This window comes from Cnephaeus nilssonii (assembly GCF_951640355.1).
Source record: "Cnephaeus nilssonii genome assembly, chromosome: 20".
In the NCBI taxonomy this organism is placed as follows: domain Eukaryota; kingdom Metazoa; phylum Chordata; class Mammalia; order Chiroptera; family Vespertilionidae; genus Cnephaeus; species Cnephaeus nilssonii.
Window position 1 is genome coordinate 7,765,051 of NC_137091.1, and position 6,714 is coordinate 7,771,764.

The following is a 6,714-nucleotide window of genomic DNA, read 5'->3' on the forward strand; positions in this document are numbered from 1 at the left end:
TGTATCAGGAACCCTGACACAGGGGTGATGGTATGTGCGCATGGGTAGTGAGGTGTCCAACTACCTCTAGGTGCATGTGGGGGTATGTAATTAGCGGGCTCGCATGTGTAAATGCTCATTTCCTTAAACAAGCCTTCCCCCCACCTTCTCTGCTACCTTCCTGCCTCCACCGCACACACACCCAGGTGTCTCTCTCTCTCTCTTTTCAAAAAAGTATATTTTTATTGATTTCAGAGAGAAGGAGAGTTAGAAGCATCAACGATGAGAGAATCACAGATTGGCTGCCTCCTGCACGCCCCACACTGGGGATCGAGCCCGCAATCCGGGCATGTGCCCTGACCAGAAATCGAACCGTGACCTCCTGGTTTATAGGTCGGCATTCAACCACTGAGCCACACCGGCTGGGTGACTTATGCCCTTCAGATATGGGCTCTTATTTCTCAGCAACCTGCCCTGAGGCTCAGCCGGCTTCTGCGTGCACCGAGGTCCATTCCTTTGTGCTCCTGGGTGGCGCTCTGCGGTGTGAATGGACCAGTTGAACTTCACCTGCAGCCCATGGCTGGCGCACAGCTGCTGTGGACGACGGCGCACAGGTGCTGTGTGCAATAGGCCTGCGTTTCCCTGGGACACGTTCCCGAGTGCGAAGGCTGGATCAGGCGGGGAGCATGTTATATTCCCCGAGGAACCCCCGGGCCGCCTTCCGAAGTGGCTGCACCGTCCGGCACTGGGGCCCGGATCAGGGTGTGGCTGTCTCCCGGCAGCCTGGCCGGCGCTTGGTCTCCTGACGCTTCTTGTGGTGACTGCGCTGGTGGGTGAGGCATCGTCGACCTGCCTGGTGGCCCGGTGCCGCTCCCTGTGGCTGGTGACTGGAAGGCGCTCAGGGCTCACCGCCGGCCTCCCCTCCTCTTAGGGGAAACGTCTGCTCACGTATTTGCCCGCGTTCTGATGCTGTTCTGTGTTTCCCCTGTCGAGTGCTAAGAGACCTTTGCACATGCATTAGCTGAGTCCCTTGCCAGGTACAGGGTGTGCAGGTAGCCCCTCTCAGTCTGTCGCTTGTCTTTTTTTTAAAATATATTTTATTGATTTTTTACAGAGAAGAGGGGAGAGGGATAGAGAATTAGAAACACCGATGAGAGAGAAACATCGATCAGCTGCCTCCTGCACACCTCCTACTGGGTATGTGCCTGCAACCAAGGTACATGCCCTTGACTGGAATCGTACCTGGGACCCTTCAGTCCGCAGGCCGACGCTCTATCCAGTGAGCCAAACCGGTTCAGGCTGTCGCTTGTCTTTTTGTCTGTCTTCGAGGGTTTTCTGCGGAGCAACGTTTTGAATCGCAGTGAGAGCCAGGGCATCAGCGTTACCCTTGACGTTTCGTGGTTTTGGTGCCACGCTGAGTGCTCCAGGCCAAAGCCGGGGCCACATCGTTGTCTTCTAGGCGTTTTGTGCTGTTGTGTTTTACGCTGAGATCTGTGATGCATTTGTGAGTAAATTTTGTGCGAGACGGCAAGGTTTAGGTCAGTATGGGCAACCTTTTGAGCTTGGTGTGTCAAACTTCGCCAAAAAACTGAGCATAACTCAGGTAGTGTGTCACTTTGAGGAAAAAACATTATTTCGCAAATGTTTCATCCTCAGGAGCAGCAAATGTTTCATCCTCAGCATGCGGCCTCCTCAGCGGCCGCGTGTCATCAGAAATGGCTACGCGTGTCAGTGCTGACACGCGTGTCATAGGTTCACCATCACAGGTTTAGGTCAACGTTCGTTTTTTTTTTTTTCCTGCCTGTGGACGTCCGATCGGTCCAGCACCATTTGTCCAAAAAGCCGTCCTTCCTCCACAGAATTGCTTCTGCATCTTTCTTAAAAGATGCAGAACATCGGGGCTGCGCTGGGTTGCCTGTCAGTCACCCAACGGTGCACCTTGGTCTTTGAGGATAAGAGAGGACTCCAGGGCTCCCCACCCCAGTGCCTCTGGCCTCCACCCAGAGCAGATGCAGCCCCCAGGACGGGGTGCCACCCCCCCGGGGCTCGCTCTGCAAAGGAGCACGCGTGAGGGACCCTCCACACACCGTCTGGGCTGCACCCCCGGACCTGGCTGCTTTTCTCTCGCATTCCCTGCTTTCTATGCTCATGTATATTCTCAGATTAAATGGGATTTTCTAAAATAGATTTTTCTATCATGGGGTAAAAACCGTAAGTAAACAGAATTATCATAACAATTTAAATAGTAATAAAATATGTTTTCCTGTTGCCATTCAAAGAAGGGGAGAGGTAGCCAGAGGAGATGAGAGGCGACGTTCGTCTGTGGGCGGGAGGTGTGTGGTTCCCCCCTCTCTCTCCCTCAACAATAGGTAAAGAGTTTTCATAAAAGGACTTCAAGGCACAGGGAGAAAAATAGCATATATTGTGATGGGGTTATTTTTATCTTTCATTTTTATGACAACTTATTTGTACTTAAGAGAATCTTTCCAAAGAGTTAGAAGCATCATTAAATAAAGACTGTGAAATGTGCAATATGGCTTATTTATTTAAATGTTAATTGGTCCAACGAACACTTCTAATTAGCTCTATATTTGCTTAGCAAAAAGTTTTACAAATTCCGATTGTGAAGAGCAGCTATTTTAAGCCGGGAAGCATGTTGCAGCCTCGGCCATGATTTTTCTATAGTTCTCAGCCCTCGAAGGCACAATTTAATTTTTCATGTATGCATACTAGCAACGGTAAACACTCGCGAGTGTAAAGAACCTTCCTTAATTAGCTGCACAACAATTAAAGGATTCACAAACTAAATTGAACCCTGTCTCGGTGCTTACGAGCTGGATTCTACCACCTGTCACAACAGCCCTGCGTTCAATCTGTTATGCAAAATCATTATAGCGCCGAGCGGAGGGGGGGGGGGGGGGGGGGAGGAAGCGGCAATTATTTCTTACTTTTCTCCTGAATGGGTTATTTTGGGTTATACTGATGGCAGGCTCATTGAAGCTAACCTTTGGAGAGCTCCAACAGCATAATACTCGCAAGGCAGGGCTAGCACGGCGGGCGCCGAGAGGGTCCCGTCTCCGCCTCGTAGGAGGAAGCAGCGCTCCGCGGAGAGCGAGCGGAACTCTGATCCTTGGTGGCAAACAAGCTGTTGGGACTCTCGCCTCCGCCCCCACCCCCGCCCTGCCCCGCCCCTGCCCTGCATCCCTTCCCACAGGAGCCTGGACAGGCCCTGAGCCAGAGCCGCAGGCGCAGGCAGACGCACAGGGCGCCTTTCCCCAAAGCAGCCCGGTCGGACGGTCTCACCAGCCCAATTGCTTCCTGGAAAAAAATTATCTTTAATTTTTGAAAATGAAAAAAAAAATTTTTCATTAAAATTAAAAGAAAAAAGTATTTTTATTGATTTCAGAGAGGCAGGAAGAGGGAGAGAGGGATAGAAACATCCATGATGAGAGAGAATCAGGGATCAGCTGCCTCCTGCACACGCCCCACACTGGGGATCGAGCCCGAAACTCAGGCCTGTGCCCTGACCGGGAATCGAACCCTGACCTCCTGGTTCTTAGGTTGCTGCTCAGCCACGCCGGCCGGGCCATTTTTAAAAGTTTGATTTAAGCTTTGGAGGCTGATTGAGGGGACGCTTGCCCTCGTCATCCGCAGAGAGAAAGGCATGATGAGGCCCACACCCCAGCCTGATGCGCAGACTTCTCTGTGGTTGGGGGTCATCCCTTGGCCCCTGGCGGTGAGGGAGGACCAGGACGGGGCTCCTCGTGCAGAGCCCGCCCCCTGGCAGCCGCACTTGGGGGGGCCCTGGCAGTGGCTTAGAGTGGCACCAAGGACATCCCGGTCCCGTCTGGAGCACCTGCGGCGTGGCCCTGCAGACGCTGGAGTGACCACAGACACGAGCCGGCTCCCCGGGGCCTGTGGGTCCCGCCTCACCCCGTGTAGTGAGCTGCCTCGTGATGTCACACCACGAACATGTGCGGAGGACAAGGCTGCCCTCTGCAAACACGGCCTCTGGCCCCGAAAATGCGGGAGAAGCGGTGCGAGAGCCAGAGGCGGACGGCTGAGCGAGAATGCGTTTCCTGGTGCCCCTGGTTCCAGCGGGGCCCCTAGGACCGCCTCTGATCACCTCCGGGGGGACCGTGTGCAGTGTGGGCGCCGCCGGGGCCTCGCTGCCGGGGCCTCGCTGCCGAGACCAGCCCTCGGCCCATGCCTGTAGGTTCCAGGGGGTTGTTGCCGCCTAGTTGAAGCTCAGAGCCTGCATGCCAAGTGCACAGTGGGGCCAGAGGGCCCTGCTGCTGTGAGCAGCCTCCTGCCCTGAGCTTGGCCGCCTCCTCTGACCCGGGTGGGTCCTCGGTTCTGGGTGCAGCTGGGTGTCCCAGGGCTGGGTCCCGTGCTGGGTTCCGGGCTGGGTCCCATGCTGGGTTCCGGGCTGGGTCCTGGGCTGGGTCCAGGGCTGGGTCCCGGGCTGGGTCCAGGGCTGGGTCCAAGGCTGGGTCCCGGGCTGGGTCCAGGGCTGGGTCCCGGGCTGGGTCCAGGGCTGGGTCTCGGGCTGGGTCCAGGGCTGGGTCCAGGGCTGGGTCCAGGGCTGGGTCCCGGACTGGGTCCAGGGCTGGGTCCTGGGCTGGGTCTCGGGCTGGGTCCAGGGCTGGGTCCAGGGCTGGGTCCAAGGCTGGGTCCCGGACTGGGTCCAGGGCTGGGTCCTGGGCTGGGTCCCGGGCTGGGTCCAGGGCTGGGTCCTGGGCTGGGTCCCGGGCTGGGTCCAGGGCTGGGTCCCGGGCTGGGTCCAGGGCTGGGTCCTGGGCTGGGTCCCGGGCTGGGTCCAGGGCTGGGTCCCGGGCTGGGTCCAGGGCTGGGTCTCGGGCTGGGTCCAGGGCTGGGTCCAGGGCTGGGTCCCGGACTGGGTCCAGGGCTGGGTCCTGGGCTGGGTCTCGGGCTGGGTCCAGGGCTGGGTCCAGGGCTGGGTCCAAGGCTGGGTCCCGGACTGGGTCCAGGGCTGGGTCCTGGGCTGGGTCTCGGGCTGGGTCCAGGGCTGGGTCCAGGGCTGGGTCCTGCACTGGCCGTGATGGGAGCTGCCGCCTCTGGGACAGGCTGGCGCACAGTAGGCTCTCAGTAAACATCCGCTGAGTCACCGAGTCGGAATCTCCTCTTGGCTGCAAAGCTCCTGGGAACTGGAGGGGAATTCAGGCGACCTAATCCCTCGGCCTCTCCTCCCCGCACTGGCCCCGCTTCCTTTGTCCCCAGCTGCTCCTCCGACGCCCCTTAGCACACAGCCCGCCTGTTCCCGCCCCGCCCCGCCCCCGTTCCTCGCTGCTCATCCTGCAGAGAAATGCGGCACGTGATGGCCTTCGGGCAGCCTCGACTCACGGGGGGCCCAGGCTGGTTTGGGGGCTCCCCCAGGACACAGGAGGCGAGCGCCGGAGGAGGTTCCTCTCTGGTGGGGCTGCAGCGGGATCTGCGTTTTGTTCACTCTCGTGTCCAGCTCCGTCGGCCGCAGGGGGACCTCGTGGTTCCGTGGGCAGATGCGTGGACGTGGACACAGTGTCAGTGATACAGCGACCAGCCAGGGGCCTGTGGGCAGGGGGCCTCACCGTGGGGCCTGCGTTTCCTCCTGTGATGTGGGTGCGACGATAGTCACCGTGCCGAGCTGTGGTGAGCATTCCGGGGAGGCACGAAGGACAGGGCTCACACGCAGGCGTGTTGGTGGCCGCCCTCACCGCCGTCCCCCTCGCTGCTCCCCGCGCCGTCCCCCTTGCTGCTGCCCACGCGTCTCCCTGCTGAGAGCCCAGGGCTGCGGGCCTGAAGGCTATCCGGGGACCAGTTGCGTCTCCGGCTTCAGCTGGAAGGCGTGGCGACCTTCCTTGGGGCTCCGGCCCAAGGGCGCTGGGCTGCCAGGGCTGAGCGGGGATGTGAGGCCGGCACGGCGTCTGGGGAGGGGCTGGGGCCCGTGTCCTCCTGGCTCGCAGGTGGTGGAGGTGGACGGCCTTTCGCAGGGCGTGTTCTTGCAACCGGCACCCCTTTGCTCTGGGCCCGAGAGAGAGCAGGGGGTGTGGGCGCCTGGATGTTGAGGTAGGAAATGTACATTTAAAAACAATGTTTTAAAAATATGTTTTTATTGATTTCAGAGAGGAAGGGAGAGAGAGAGAGAGAAGCATCAATGATGAGAGAGAATCATGGGTCAGCTGCCTCCTGCACGTCCCCCACTGGGGATGGAGCCCGCAACCCGGGCCTGTGCCCTGACCGGGAATCAAACTGTGACCTCCTGGTTCGTAGGTCGATGCTCAGCCCCTGAGCAGCCGGCCGGCCCCTCTTCAGCTCTGGACACATTTTCCTGCGTTTCTTCCGCTGCACACACGTTTGTTCTGAAAAGTCAACGCGCAGAGAGGAGCCCAGGAGGCGGAGGGCCGTCCTAGTGGCCACGCGGCTCGCCGGCCGCAGGCTTTCCATAGACGTCGCCTGGGCTGGCGCTGTCGTGGCCTGCACCGCCCCGGCCGTTTTTTAATCCGTGTTCCATTTCACATCTTCCTCGGCGCCATCGGATGACTGCAGAAGCGATGGCCTTGCTCTGCCATGATTTATTTATTTAATTGAGTGCCGTGGGTGGGCATTTAGATTTTTTTTTCTTTCCCTCCTTTGATGTGGGGACTGGCTTCTCCTCTCTGGCTCAGAGGGTGGCCGGGATTCTCTTTTGGGGAAGGAAAGTGACTGTCTCGAGATCGAGGGCGCTGTGTTCTCTAA